This window comes from Botryllus schlosseri, chromosome 9, assembly GCF_051294905.1.
Source record: "Botryllus schlosseri isolate E-star chromosome 9, Bs_hap1, whole genome shotgun sequence".
Classification (NCBI taxonomy): domain Eukaryota; kingdom Metazoa; phylum Chordata; class Ascidiacea; order Stolidobranchia; family Styelidae; genus Botryllus; species Botryllus schlosseri.
Genome location: NC_137244.1, coordinates 2,341,546 through 2,358,147, shown reverse-complemented (window position 1 = coordinate 2,358,147; position 16,602 = coordinate 2,341,546). Strand labels below are relative to the sequence as shown.

The following is a 16,602-nucleotide window of genomic DNA, read 5'->3' as shown; positions in this document are numbered from 1 at the left end:
AAGTTGAGCAAAATCGGATTCGGGTCCTTCGCTTTACTAAATTGAAAGTCTGCTTTGCCGAGGTCGAGTCTGTTAGTGGCGGCTGTGGTTCTGCAGAAGCGCGTTGTGGGTTGATGAGTCATTAGTAGTACTGTAACAGTAAGGTGTGTTCTTTGATTGCTTTAGAGTCGATAGCAGTAGCTTATGGTTTGGTGCAACAATATTGCAGTCATGGCAGAGGCAAAACGGCGAAAGATTGTACACATGCCGCCGCGAAAAACAAGATATAAATCTCATTCTGAGCGGAACCGTATACTTGATCGGATATACTTGCGATTACATCTGTCTGTGGCTCGAGATTACCTACTATACGAGAAGTAATGAGATACTTTCTGCATCTGAAAGAGCATTGTCCTCAACCCCTACTCATGAACTCTGTAATGTGGTGGTGGATGATGTAATGACAGTGTGGAAAATGGCGAGGATGCAGAAATCACATGTGGTGCGATCACTTCAAAGCCTGCACGAAATATGGCGTGATCACCTGGTTTTCCCACCTTAAGAGCTTGAGCAATTGAGCAGTCTTGACGCAAAACAGCAATTCAAGACTCTGACTATTCCTATATGTTTTGATGAACGAGCAGCAATGACGGTTGATAATTTCAAGCTACTACTGACCAGAAAAGTTTCTTCACACGGGATGACTACAGACAATATGCAACTATAATGCTCTTGCTCTTCGCGGTGCAGGTGAAGATGTTCATCATCACAAACCTGGTGCAACACACCATGCAAGATGGATGGACACAATTCTTTATGCTCAGAAGATGGTTATGTGGGCTTACCAGTTACATTGCAAATCTGAAGAAGTGAAACTACTGCATCGCTTCAATTTGTTTTTAGTTCACTTTTATATACCTGCCTGGGTTGCATCGGTCGTGATGCAGCCGGTAATGACTTGAGATTCACCCATGACATGTTGAGTTACAAGGAACACGATGAACAAGTTTCCAAAGCTGGTTTACAAAAGCTTATAAAATATGACTGGTATATCGTGGATGAAACTGCTGTATATGCCTTGTTTTCGCCGAGTGAAAGCATTGAAACCCGAGGAAATATGGCAAAGACGCTCCTGCAGGTAGAGCGAACTTCAAGTTTCAGAAGGGGTCTGGCCTCGTCTAGTACAACTGTACACTTGTACAGATCAACAAGGACACTACGTTGTCTGATTTTATTAGGCCACAGTCGTGGTACATATTTGATCTTTTTGAATGCTCTGGGGCGTGGGTAACTCAACCGGTTGTTGTTTGGAAATTATCAGATTCCTACACCAGAATGAGCTCCTATACAAAAGTTCTGTCAACGTCGTTAATGATGCCTCAGAACGAGGTGTAAAGCTAAGCACAGACTATGCTGCAATCTTGGCCGCCAATTAACAACAAAGAGACAGTCTGCTTCAAGCTGTGGAACAGCATAGGAAGACAGTTGGAGACTGCAGGAAGTCAACTCTACACTGTAAAAATTATTCTTGTTAATGAACAAGAAAAAACATGCTAGACTCGATTACAAGCTTACAGGCTTTTTCTTGTAACTCATTACAAGCTTACAAGCTAATTCTTGTTAACTCAATACAAGCTATGTAATTCTCTTTTTCTCCCTCTCATTATACCTAAATCTTGCACCTGCACTAGCAATACCTATAAGCAGAAAGACCCAATGGAGTCGTTGGCCATGATTGTTCGCAAATGTATAGCAAAAAGCTCATTTATTTACAGCCAATTAACTGCATCAGATCAGCAGGCAATATACAGGCTCAAGTACAGATGGACAATAAACAGCAGCAATAGAAAAACAATAGTGTAAAAACAAAATTCGCATTTCTAATATTAAGGCAAGAAGCAATAATATTAAAAATGTGTAAAGGCAAGCTCATGAGCGTCACAACTGAATTTATTCAACAATAGTGCAGCTTGAAGACAGCATACTGAAGATGAATTGTTTGACAATAACTTCCAAGGTAACACGACTACTTGGGACCCACATGGTAACCATATGGATTTCCACGGGTCCCCATGTGGGACACCCAGCTGGGTTCCACGTGGATTTGGTGGCTATATGTGTTGGGATTTTATAGGGTCCCATGTGGGTAACCCACGAAGGTGATAGGGTACAGAATACTACGACCCCGGACCTTGTAGCAGCGCAGGCGTTCATGTCAGCACTGGTAACTTACCACGAATCATCGTAGACTTGAGAGGAGGCGTTGTCACTTAACTCTACACTATATATAACTTTGTCATTGAACAATGTTCAGTACCGAGTACCGAGTACCCTAGTTCCTTAGATTAATATATACGGAATACTCAGTATATAATAACCTTTACGGTGGGTGAGTGGTCCCGCCATCATTGTGCAAGTAAGTGGTTCTCAAACTGGGGGGGGGCTTGGGGGCATGTATGCATCTAGAGGGGGCGGGACAAGGCTGCGGTCAACTGAGTATTTTCTTCGCGCTCCGCGCAATTTACCTCCCATTCATAGTTATTGCTTTGTGTATAGCCCGAATTTCATATTTGACAATTCTCTCATCAACAGCCATAAGCTCCCATGCCATCAAGCTATCCCTTGGGATTGCTAGCATTCTGGTTGCATTTTGCAAAATGGCGATAAGGGGCGCCGAAATTTCTCACTATCATAAAGGGGGCGTCTTAAAAAAGTTTGGGAACCACCGGTGTAAGTGAAAAGTGACAATACCTCGAATTCAATTCATATGGAGAAAGGAGTAATTATAATTGTGGTGATAGAATTCAATCGGAAACCAGTTATAATGCAACTTAACTATACATATAAACAAACCTTGCTGTGGGAAAATATAAAATAAATACTGATGGGGACAAACTAGTGGGTCCCATGTGGGAACCATATGGAATATCGACACATTTTCATTGACGAAAATCAGTCGCTTAAATGATTTGATTACAGAAATTTAATGAGTAAAAGACGTCCTGAGTTGAAAATAGTAGATACAAATGAGTGACAAAGGTAATGGGATCTAGACGGGATTAGTATGGTATAGCCCAGCAACTACTTGAGTTGGAAATCCCACTTGGAGTCCATGTGGGACCCATGTTATGAGACCTTTCAATTTGGCCAACCCACCTATCCACCTAAATACCACATGGGCACCACGTGGTCGTGTTACCTGGGTTATGTAGTTTTGAAAGTAAATTATTTGGTCCAGTACAAACCTATTCCATAACTATTTATACTTTACAGCATCAAAACTGTCAAGTAATGAAGTATGCCGAAAACATAATCACTCAAGGCAAAATCTACTTTAGCACCCCATAAAGCAAAACTACTTCATAACTTACCAATTTGTATATCAATGATCAAATGAATTTCAAAACTGCACATCAATTTTTATCACACATTGAAGCGACTGCAGACGGCATACGCAGACCTTTCATTCTTGCAATGCGGATGGACAAGAAATGTAGAGTATTATTCATACCGCTCGCGAACTGGATATTGAATACCCAATGCAATGACACAAAGCTAAACCATATGAGAAATCTATCACGTCATTTATCACTAGCCCGTCGAAGTGCACCGTCCACTTGGTCTCTTGAGTGTCAAGATGTATGATTGGGTTGGTTCTGGGTTGGTTCTGAATTATCCTGAAAAAAGAGGGCACACAACTGTATACTGAAAGGCAAGGAGAGCATGAAATTGTATAGCCTATAATACTACCAGAGTAATAATGGCTGATGTATTAGGTCAAAATGATGACTATGACAGCAATTATACCAGAGGTGGCAAACCTTTTCGGCCAAAGGGACACACGAGATTTAGGAACAATTACGCGGGCCACTTAGATGTTGATGACCTTTTTTTAGTCGTCCGATAGGAGCGTACCGAATTAGGTAACGTTGAAAACAATACTTACATTACTACGCTTTAATTTTGATACAATTATGTCACGAAAACTATGTGTGCAAAGTGCAACTGTGCATTCATGTCCTGGTTGCGCTAGGCGTGAAACTTTTTCAAAGATAACGAATGAATTCGATCAATAAATATGTTACTTGCATATATTGGGGTTGCCTTTGTATACCACTGGGCTCATTTGGCAAGGACAGGCTAATTCAGCGTTTAGACATAGCAATATCGAAGGTTTAGGTGAACATGCCTCTATAATTTTGTGCGAAGTTTCATCGCCGACGATCTAGCTGCGAGCACACAAGCGAAGTCACATGTTTAACGACACGATTCTGCAAATTACGCGTATTTATAATTTTCAGGAGGGCTCCAATACTAAATGCAAGAAATCGAGTGACAATAAATCATACAAAGTGCCAAGAAAAACTTCAAGTCAAATAAATCTGCTGTGAAATATTCAACTTCAATTGTGGCAAATTTGGTGGGCATCGTTTATAGACAACAATTTCATGGGTGAACAGAAAATTTTGACTCATTTTAATATAATAAATTAAAAAACTTTCTTCTCAAGTAGCAATGTGGCTGCTGGTTGGAATCAAACCAAATTTAGTGTGCAAGCTTAAATAAGGTAACCTAACAATTTTATCAAGTAGCGAGTAGAATTTGAGAATAAAAAGTCATTTTTGAACACCCCTACTGCACCGCAAGCTTGGCTCGTTTCGCATTCTACAGTTCTCCTGTAGCGTTTTCAGGAAACCCAGACATTAGATTAGAATTAAAATTACCGTAGACCATAGAAAGATTTCATAAATTCGATTAGAATTAGAATTAGAGCATAGAAACATTTCACAAATTAGAATAGCTTCAATTAGTATAATTAGACAACTAGAATATCTAGTTGTCCAAGTCTAGCAACACCACCTGTACCAGGAATAACTGAATATATTTTTGAAGATTGTTCCTGTTAGTAGTGTCATATGCCATTAGTAATTTTATATTATTCGCGAAGATTCATATTGCAATTTTCAAAGTACAAACTTCCGAAAAACTACTTACCATACTTGACTATTTTTCCGACATTTCGTATTCTACTTCCACTTGACGTAGTTTTGACTTGTATTGGGAACTGTTGCATCTACTTGTAATCGAGTATAAATTGACGGGGTATTTCTACATAGACTTGAGTAGCAACGCTAGTAACTTTGACCATCTCTGCTTTGGTTTACTTCATATATGCGACTTCGAAAGTTGACATCAGGTGTCGTTAACAAAGTTGTCATACCTGCTAGCTTGATAACGAGTCTTTCAGTTGTCGTAGCATACTCCTAAACTCGGTTAGTTCCAGTGATATAATCTTGCTCTTGGAGTATGCAGTCTTTAAGCAGCATCCTAAAATTTAAAAAATAATCAGAGAAAGAGATGCATGGACTTGATTTAAATTTGACTACTTGGTATTAATCCAAAACACGAAACGTTTTCTAGTTGGGCAATATTGACTTTCAGAATGGATTTAAAGCGACCGCAGATACAGGTCTGATTAGGAAACCTTGACTTGCCTTAGCCCAGTGGTTCCCAACCTTTTTCGACCCATCACCCCCTTTTCAAGGTCAACACCGATCATCGCCCCCAAAATTTTGTGTACCGAAAATTGGGCATGCAAACTGTAATCACCGGCGGGTTGACTAAAAAAAAGGTCAAATTTTCGGCTCGATGTCTAATTTGACACACTTTTGTAACTAAATTTCCGTGGGTTGACTAAAAAAAAGGTCAGCCGTTTTGACGCGTCATTGCCCCCCTATCGCCCCTTCCTATTTTCGCCCCCCGTCACCCCCTTTGTCCATTTTCGCCCCCCTGTCGCCCCCTTCGTCATTTTCGCTCCCCTAGCAGGGGGCGATATCGCCCATGTTGGGAACCACTGCTTTGGCCTATACATGGAAATTTGCTAATTAGCTGTTTGATAACGATCCTTTACTGTTTCGCAGCATACGCTTCTACCGTTAAATGTGACGTCGATTTGGTTGAAATTCCATGATATTAGCTTGTATAGAAGCATCCTAAAATTGAAAAAATAACCATGAGGCATACGGTAAACGTTTAGTTGACAATTTGGATTGGATTCGAAAGGCCCAAGACATCCGAAATGTGTACTGATGTTGTAGCCTTGACTTGCTTTATGCTTGTAAATAAGCGAGTTAAAGTACAATTTTGTAACTATCCTACGCATAGTATATTACTCACCAACAACATATTTGATTTCACATTCACAAAGTAAGAGTCTGCTACTAATAGCAATCAGTCCTTGAATCTAACAAAAAGCAGATTTGTGCATATGCACAGATCGTGTGTATGTCATATCATGAGTCAAGAAGTGCATATATTATGATTTGTTTATATTGATCGAAGGGATAGTTTGATAAACTTTGGCAAGGCTATGTTTGCCTCTTCATATTGTTCAAAACATTGAAGACCAGCTAATCCGTGCATTGTTGCACACCGAGTTGACCGCAGTAGTGCGCATTGTTACTCAAGTAATAGATGTCAATTTCTACTCAATGACAAGCATATAGAAGTGGCTATGTCAAATCCATGTCAAGCTGCTTCAAATTAAAATAAATATATGAACAGAACTCAGAGAAGTAGTTTCAAAAGAAGTAGTCTAGTTGATGGGTCACATACTCTTAGCAGATAGTCTGAGGGGGCCACTGCAAAATATGTTCAATGAGGTAAGCCTGTTCCTAGTCAAGTCTCTCATATTCATAGTGATAGCAATATAGCATCGTCATATTTTCACCCATGTCATAATATCATTAACATTTACTGGCCCCAATTTACAGGGATCGAAAGCTTTCATCAAATGTCCATTGCTCACCTCAGATACCATTGCTTCATATGCTTCAGCCCTTTGCTGTTTGTATGTTACACTTGTTTTCTCATGAGGAGAAATCAATAATTTCATTCTTCAAGAGCCCCAAATTTGCGATCTTTGCCCATGCAAGTCTGAAGTAGAATAGATAATATGTTGACCTTCCTACCATAACATAACATAATATATAATGTGTATACAGCTCAGTGATAATGACAGGGTTATAGGCCTATAAACATAGCTCTGCATAGTCAGTGGTAGGCTACCCTTTACACTTAAACAGGTCGTGATGTGCTTTGGTAATCAATATAACGACAATCGAGTCGATTTTTTTTTCAATGCACTTACAAACGATGTCGCTCAAACCCAAATTATCGTAGTTTATAATCATAGCTAATGCTGGACCTGTCAACAGTATCTCCATTAGAGACATTGAGCTACTGCAGGGGTGGGCAAACTACGGCCCGCGGGCCGCATGCGGCCCGCCACGCCGTTTTGTGCGGCCCGCGAGAGTCTAAATAAACTTTTTAAAAAATTTGATAAAATGCGTACTAAAAATCGAATTAATGCAGGGATTTGATTAATTTTTTCTTATTATTTTTCACCATGATAATTCTAAGACAGTGGTTTTCAAACTGGTGGGCGCGTCCCCCTTGGGGGCGTGAAAGCATCTGAAAGGGTCGCGAAGCTGAGCTCGACTGAAAAAAATTTTCGCGCTCCGCGCGATTTTCAGCCAATTCAGTGTTAGTGCTATGTAGGCTATTTAATCTGAATTACATATTTAAAAATCTCTAATCCACAGGCGTAACCTTCCACGCCATCAAAATACCCGTTAGGTTTGCTACCATCCTGGTTGCGCTTTGTGATATGACGATAAGGGACCGAGAAATCTTTGACCATCATAAGGGGGAGGGGCGTGTCTTAAAAAGTTTGAGAACCACTGATCTAAGGTAAATACTTGATATCACAGCGTGATAGCTGCAACGAGATTAACATCATTTGGATGACCAGTGAGATTTCAGATTGCTCACTTCATTTTTAATTACTTCAGTAAAGTGCTTATAAAAAACGATTCGGGCGTGTCTTAAGTACATTCGTTGTCTGTATGCGTGGAATGGGGGTATTTATATTTTATCTACACATAGTAGAAGCGTGTTTGAAGCTAACATGGTCATGATGCTGTCAGCATTTTGTGTCTTGGAACTGAGCCAAAAGTGGAATTACTAAATCTATAAACAGATCACTGCTCACAGATTTATATTTCAATCCTATTCTAAGAATCGGGCAAACCGCCTTTTATCCAGGGTTGTAACCAAGTGACATGGTTCCGAGTCACGAGTCAATCTGACTTTTGTGGTTTTGACTCGAGTCGAGTCGAGTCATTTTCAATTCATCACTGACTCGAGTCCGAGTCCAAGTCACCGTTTTAAGGGTCAAGTTCGAGTCATGGTGTTATGACTCGAGTCGAGTCCAAGTCACAGTATTGAAGTCATGTTCAACTTATGTTTTCAATCCTGCTTGGGTGATATCGAATTCCTTGCTTGCCAAACATGCCTATTTTGTCCCTATCATAGTCTTGGCACAAGTTTATTTAGTTAGGCAGATAACAGACAGTTCCTGGCCCACCGATGCTACAGATAGACGAGACAACCCGCCAATACGATAACGTTACTAATCTTAGAACTTTAAATCAAATATCTGTCTTGTCAGTGTGATAAATCACAAATAAAAGCATTCAGTTTTTATTACGAGCACATCGACGACCGCTCACAAATAGCTTATAGAGAATTAACGAATTCACGTCTACATACTATCTGATAGAGGACCTACGAAGTCACGTCTAGCTAGATACAAGCTGGTAAAGAATCAACAGATAAACGCTTATGTAGAGGTACAGTTTTGCTTTCACATCATATCAGGTGGTTGACCAGAAAAAAGGTCAACTACCCTGCTCAGCTGCCGAAATAGTCGCCGGAGCGTTACTTTAGTGCTGATTTACTGTTGTCTTAGTCGAATTTGCCCTACATTTACCAAAAAAATTCTCAAAAATGAGGACAGAATCTCAAAAAAGAGGCTACTTCTTAAAATTGTTAGATTATCTAAAAGAACTTAAATTTGGCTTAATTCCAACCAGTAGAAAGCAGTGCTAAGAGAAAATATTTTGGATTAATTACAAATAGAGACTTTCGAAATATACCGGCTACCTCGTGATATTGTTAGATTGTGTAAAAATATGATTCATAGCAAATTTGGCTCAGTTCCAACTAGAAGAAGCGGAGTTATTAGAGTGGAATATTTTGGATATGAAAAAATAGTCGACTTACTGCTAGTATGTAATTATATTATATGAAATCATTTCTCACTAAAAATACTCCATGTATTTTCAAATCCAAAGTTTTCTCCTCTCATTTCATTGATTCCACTTTTTCAAATTAGGTCAGATTCTGTGTTCTTTTTATGCAACGTAGCAATTTTATCAAGTAGCCACCCAGTAGAATAAAAAAGAAGGTATTTTTGATCGGCCCTATTGTACAAATATCACACAACATTAGCCATTCATTATTATCACGTGCACAATGCACATACCCAACAAAACGTCAAACGGACGGAGGGTATTGTGTGTTTTCACAGACAGCAGATCAAATCAATGAGTTACACTTGAAAAATACCAAAGTGGAAAGGAGATTCTCATATATGTTGAGGCGGCATGGCCTTAGAATAATCCACATCCACTGGATACACGTTCCTCTGGTGCATTAGATGCAGGAATTGAAAAGCAATTTTGAACCACACTGAAGAGCATGAGATACTCATCCATTCTAGTCGGCCAAAAATGCAAAGAATTATCGCCTTAATATCTACACATGAGCTTATCAGTCTCTTCCAAGTAGGCTACCTGACCATCTGAGTCATTTCTTTGGCTCTAATTGGACTTTGCTTCGATTGTTTGCTTGTATAATTGAAATGTCTTGAGTACTTTGATGGCGGAGGATCTATTACCTTTTCATCACTGGATGATTTTGTACAATGCATTGCTCTTTGCTACTATGTACCATTGTCTTTTGTTTTTACGGCGGCGCATATCTGATATCAGACGAGTGCAACGAGAGCAGTGGTGACAAATAGCGATGTCGACAGAATTCGTCACATGCGTTGATCTAACCATTGTGATTCGCAACTTTCTTCACCTTCAAGTCACATAAAATAAGCCGAGTCAATGACTTGAGTCGAGTCATGCGTAATGACTCGAGTACAAGTCGAGTCAATCCAAATATTGACTCGAGTCGAGTCGAGTCATTTTCCCATTTCAAGAAAATGACTCGAGTCAAGTCGAGTCACAAAAAAATCGTGACTCGAGTCTGACTCGAGTCGAGTCATGACTCGAGTCATTACAACCCTGCTTTTATCTCTATAGTTTTGACAAATTGGTTATTGAGGTCCGCCTGCCTATGAAATCTCGCCACTATGTTTCTGACGCGTGTACGATATCATCAAAGCAATATTTGGCTTGTTTTAAATAAGCACATATATTGTCTCCATGTCCTCACTATATAATCAGATATCAATATTGCGTTTTAGGTTATAATCCCAATTTTAATAGTGCGGCCCGCGAATGAATTCAGATGTTGAATGCGGCCCGCGAGCTCAAAAGTTTGCCCACCCCTGAGCTACTGTGTCTTGGAGATTGGTATCGGTACTGGTGATACAACAATTTATGTGAATTCAATGTATCGTCACTACCGGTACGTTTAAAATTCCAACTTGCTACATATAATTCTGTTCAGTACAGCTGCGACACTGAGTAACAGGAATCGGATCTGTACTGGAAACGCAACGGAACAAATGTTCTTCACTACAATGGTACAGATACGAAATGTAACTCACCATCCAGATATTTTCAATCTCGAAAAAGGCTTTCTTCACAGATTCACGACGACTAATACGGTCAGTCGATAGCCAGTCTGGTCTCTTAAGCGCGGAAATACGGCATATAACGAAACATTTTACATAGCTGTAGCCAAACATAGCAGCAGCTGTTCTGGTGACGACGGTTTGTATATTCCATTATGATGTGACAATTGACTCACTGATGTAATAACTATATTGAAGTTAAGGATCTCCGGAATATTTGTATGTATACTATAATTGATTTATCGGAAATATGGATTTGATAGCTGTGAAGCTGCAGATTGCATCATAATAAGCTTCAAAAATTCTTGCAGTACTAGATTTATCTTCATAGATCGAACCATTGATACGATCCGAAAGCTGTATGCGAATTGTCGGTTAGGCTTAGTGTGAAATTCATAAAGCTACCAAATAGTGAATAACACATCAATATAGATATGAAAATAACCAGGAAACTTTGCCCAATTTAGTCCCTCTTTCGCCCAATTCAATGATTGTTCCGTGACGTAACCTGGTGTTCCATTCTAATTTGAATTCTTACTACGCCCATATTGCGTACTGCTCATATAAGTTTGTGGCTGAAATTTAACTCCTTCTAGTATTCCCAGCTCTAAATACCCTTAACCTGCATTATATTGTGGTTATACACTAATGCTGTGCGGAATAGGCCCGATATATTTGTACATATAGGCTACGTACAATGTAGGCTACAATTGTGCATTTGACGTGACATGAAAGAAATTATAAACCAGTATCGTGACAACTTCATAATGTGTCGTATTTTTGTCACACACTTGAGATACATCGGTCACACTATAGTAGACAGGGTGAAATTTCAGCCAAAGTACGAGTACCGCAGTGCACGATAAATGTGAATTACAATATGATATTGCGGACTTAGCTATTATTCATTCATGTCAATGTAGCACACGAACTTATACAACGAATGGTTATTTGTCACTGAAGCTGAAACTATATGCATAGGCGAATGTACTTGATCGAACCGGGTTAAATCCATCAAAACTGAACAATGGAACATTGCCGAAGCCTACCCAAGAAGCCTTAAAGACATGGACAACAATAAAGTCGGCGAAAACACGCATTTTCGGTGGATAATTCAACCCCAAAGAGAATATGTCCTACACGACCTACAGTTAGACACAGCAGAGAAGTTCTCAAGTGCCCATGCAATGATCAGTACAGTGATTCGACTGAATTTTTAACAAGAATGAAGACTTGCCGCACCCCTGCCTGCTTAACCAAGCTTCTGACCGACACAGACCTAAAACTTCAACAGTCAAGTTTTGTGGAAGCGGCTAGCGCGGATTGAATCCCAAACTTCATATTTGTCTGACAAAAGGTGTAATCTTTAACAATTCACCCCAAATGCCAATGCTTGGGGTGTATATCTTATGGTATATGTGTGTAGGGGTGTATTCGGCTCATTTCCACCAATAGCTTAGGTGTAAATGACAAATTTAGTACCCAATAGGTGTGATGACCCAAAACACACCCTACGCTAGGGTGTGAATTGCGAAAACACACCATTTTCGTTTACAGTGCACCGGCTAGCGAAGCCAAATTGAATTTGCAGACTTTGGCAAAGTGACCCCGTCGGCCACATCTCGAACATTCGCTGTTTCGGGCTGGACAAAACTTGCGAAGCATCGTATGGAAACCGCCGCAAAATAAGCACTTCTTTTTTTCAGGAGACTTCTGTAATGCAGCCAATTCAGAGCTGCAGGACAACACAGGCGATTGATCAGGTGTATGTGAAGTCTTCTGCATTTCCCGATTTCCCGGAACCATGTTAGCGGTAGGAGGCGATATTTCATAGGACGAGGAAAACGCTTGCGCCCGTTCAAGAGAGTCTGCTATCTGCATGGCTTTTTCGAGTGTTAACTCATCATGTTCGAGAAGACGCAATCTAATGCCAGAGGACCGCAAGCCAGTAATTAGGGCATCTCGCACGGCCTCCATTTTATGCACTTCTGCATTAACAGCTTCAAAATTGCAATCACGAGGCAGAGCGATCAACTTTTGTGAGAAATCAGCGACGGTCTCACCAGAGTCTTGCTTAGCAGTTGCGAGTAAATGTCGAGCATATATGATGTTCTTTTTCTTCCGATATAACTTGGTTAGGTGTGCCATGGCAGATTCGAACGTGCCATGATCTTCGATCAAAGCGTACACGCTTGGCGATACATAACCAATCAAAATAGACAACTTATCGAGAACTGCCCCGGGACGGCCACTGCTAGAATCTTGTCCAGTGTCCGTGCTGCTGGTCGATGGCAAAGAATACTCTGCAGCCGATATGAAGCTCGACAACATTTTGTCCCAGTGGTTGAATACTTTCGAAGAGTCTTGAGAGCTCGGTAATAAATCTAGAACCGGCACGCGGATATACTTCTCTTGAGAGAAAGTCATTCCAGAGTCGATTGTGTCAATAGCAGTTAATAAAATTGTGGTGACCTTACGAGGAAAGCGTAGCTAGACGAAGACGAAACTGCTTGACAGCTTTCTAGGTTTTTATTAACTGAAATTCAGCTACAATCAACTTCACGGAACTAGGACATGCACTCGACAACACATATATAAGCAACTGAGGTAAGAAAGGAATGAAAAGAGCAAAGTAAACTAATTACAGTAATCAGCACTTATACAATCACAACAATCACCACATACGGCATCATAAAAATTATCTTTCGATTGTACACCATCGATCAAACATAAGTATCTTTTGTGTGGCATCTTGCTCACTACCATACATCTTCAACCAAACAATGAGGAGGTGTCCATGTGCACCATAGACTACTTCATTTCCATGCATGAAGCGGAATGTGGCAATGCCAAGAGATTCGTCATGAGCTTCCCCAGTAAAGGGAATTTTGATTCACCGAATCCACTGTGCAGATATTTCAATTTTTGCCAAAATTATGTTGAATGACATTGACTGATAACCTGCAGCTAATTTTGCGAATTTGCTAAAGCAGCCCATTCTTCCGACAAATCATTAAGCTCTTCAAATAATATCACAGAGGGAATTGCACAGCTAGAGGAACGATTGATTTTCTTTTCTTTGTGTTGACAAGGCTGTTAACGGATTCAATGCACTCAAGAACGAAAGTATGCTGTCCTCGGCAAATGAAAATGTTTCCCGAATCTGCAGAGTGAGTTCAACAAGAAACGACAGAGCATTATAGCGAAATCGCTCTTCATTTTTTTCGAGACATTCGCTCATAAATACGGATTCACAGCGCACCCGGTTACGTAATAATTGCTCCTTACTGCAACACCACATAGAATTGTTGAAAACAAACACAGTCAGATACACCAAATCGCCTTATTAGCGATAAATTCAGCGTATAATTTAGTAGTCTAATGTTAGAATATTCCTTGTTCGCACAATGGCAAAAAACACTAGATTAGCAAAATTGTGCGAAAAGAAACACTAGAACACTAGGACGACCGAAAAAACACTAGATCTAGTGTCAAAACACTAGGAGTGGCACCACTGGATACGACACTCGAACGATTTCAAAATGAGTATGGTATTCATCCGCTGACATGCCACCAATAACATTTACTGGCCACGTTATAATGTTTGATTTAGGTCGCATTTTTCCATACAGAAACATTTATCATTACATATAGTCCCTTTCTTTTTCATCTAATCTCGCATAAATTGATATTTATTCCACGTGATGTTCACTACTTACTGTACTTACTTAACCAGACGCTGCTTGTGATGTCACAGTTGTGCGTTGGTTGTTTACTACGAATCTCAGAAAAAGCAGTAACGCGTAACCCTAACCTACTGTAAGCTGTAACCTATGGCAGATCGCCATGTCCGCCATTAATAAATGGTCAACTGAGCATGCGGTGCTGATATTTCTAGTTTCCCGAACAATATTATACATCCTAAACTGATATTTTAACTTATCAGTCCTATCCACGGTAACCAACGAGACCGGCCGTATAGCCATAGCCTTATAATATAATATAGTGGCTAAGGTTTACCACATTAGCTACGATTAGTTGTTTCTTTTACCCTAGAATGTACTTTACTGAAATTGGTAGTAGGGCCAACGATTTCCGTATGATAGACCCCAGTCTCGCAAACGTGGTTGAATCAGGTCAAATCACCACAAAAATGATATCAGTAACATTCAGTTCCACGTATAACATTGGCCGCAGCGATTCTCAAGCTAATCAATTTTGCCAATAGCCTGATAAACTGCAGGAACGAGTAACTGCCAGTAATTTTGTGAAGAAATTCTGGTAACTTGACTTTACAGCCAAATTAAGGTAATATTACATATCAAAATGTAAAATTACAAGCTACTCACAGTTATTGGCTGCGACTGGTAATTCGTTGCAAAATTTACAGTGATTTCCCAGTAAATCTACCAGATTTTTTTCAGTGTACGTACCTGATATCCGCGAAAGTCTTTAACTCGGATAAATCTAATACTCCTAAACAGTGGTGGCTTTTGGGGTGGGCGAGGTGGGCGGTCGCCCAGGGCCCCCCCCTGTTTGAGGAGGGCCCCCCCTCCTCGGTTTACGCGCTTTTTTCCAACTATTTCTCCGGTTTACGCGCTTTTTACCAACTATTTCTCCGGTTTACGCGATTTTTACCAACTATTTCTCCGGTTTATGCGCTTTTTTCCAACTATTACCATTTTCTAAATAACCGTGGAAATCCTTGTATCCATGAAGAATACGGTACAGTACCGTAAAAAGGCGTGAATCATAATTCTCATTTTTCAAGTTAACATTTTTCGAATAACCATGAAAATCCATGCACCCATGTAGAATATGGTCTCGTAAACAGTTGTCGATCATCAAATTTCTTCCCGCGTTAAAAGAGCTTACTTTGATTTTATGAGGGAAGGCCCTCCTACATTTATGCGATTTTTGGTTATCATTTTGCGAATAACCGTAAAAATACATGCAGGCCTACCCATGTAGAATATGGTAGGTCAACCGTAAACAGTGGTCGATCATTAAATTTCTGCACCGGTTAAAAGAGCTTACTTTTATTTTATGGGAGACCCCTCATTTACTCAATTTTTAGTTATCATTTTACGAATAACCGTGGCAACACATGTAGGCTTACCCATGTAGTACCGTAAACAGTTTTCGATCATCAAATTTCTGTGCGTGGTAAAAGAGCCTACTTTGATTTTATAAGGGGGGGCTTCTACATTTATGCGATTTCTGGTTATCATTTTGAAAATAACTGAAAATACGCGCAGGCCAACTCATGTGGAATACGGTACTGTAAACGGTTTTCGATCATTAAAATTCGGCACGCGTTCAGCGTGCGAGCTCACTTCGATTTATGAGGGGCCCCTCCTACATTTACGCAATTTTTGGTTATCATTTTGCGAATGACCGTGAAATATATGTACACATGTAGAATATGGTACCGTAAACAGTTGTTGATCATTAAATCCTGCACGCGTTGTACGAGATTACTTCGATTTATGAGGGGGGCACCTACATTTACGCAATTTTTGGTTATCATTTTGCGAACAACTAAAAATACATGCAGGCCTACCCATGTAGAATATGGTACTGTAAACAGTTGTCGATAATTAAATTTCTGCACGCGGTATAAGAGCTTACATATATTTTATGAGGGGGGCCCCTGCTACATTTATGAAATTTATAGTTATTGTTTTGCGAAAAACCGTGAAAATATATGTACCCATGTAAAATATGGTACCGTAAACGGTTGTCGATCATCAAATTGGTGATTTGTGTGAGAGACGCGATCGCATCCGCTAACATTAATGATTATCACTTCCAGTATATTTTTGAATAATATTCAACACCTTTTTCTCAGTGCTATAAAATTACAATAACAGTCACAAGAAACTACTACAGTGTATACAGGAAGTATA

General features: G+C 39.9%; 2 long non-coding RNA genes across 2 annotated transcripts in view; one reads left to right on the top strand and one right to left on the bottom strand.

The window, feature by feature from the left end:
- LOC145445879 (uncharacterized) overlaps positions 1–11,223 on the bottom strand; it is a 246,397-nt gene extending 235,174 nt beyond the window's left edge. Inside the window, exons 1-2 of the long non-coding RNA XR_013917131.1 lie at positions 10,667–11,223; positions 6,788–6,915 (exon numbers count right to left, since the gene is read on the bottom strand). This is a non-coding gene — a long non-coding RNA (uncharacterized LOC145445879). The remainder of the gene's footprint in view (positions 1–6,787; positions 6,916–10,666) is intronic.
- LOC145445880 (uncharacterized) overlaps positions 1–16,602 on the top strand; it is a 139,939-nt gene that overhangs the window by 78,456 nt on the left and 44,881 nt on the right. The gene's annotated exons all lie outside the window — the stretch shown is intronic.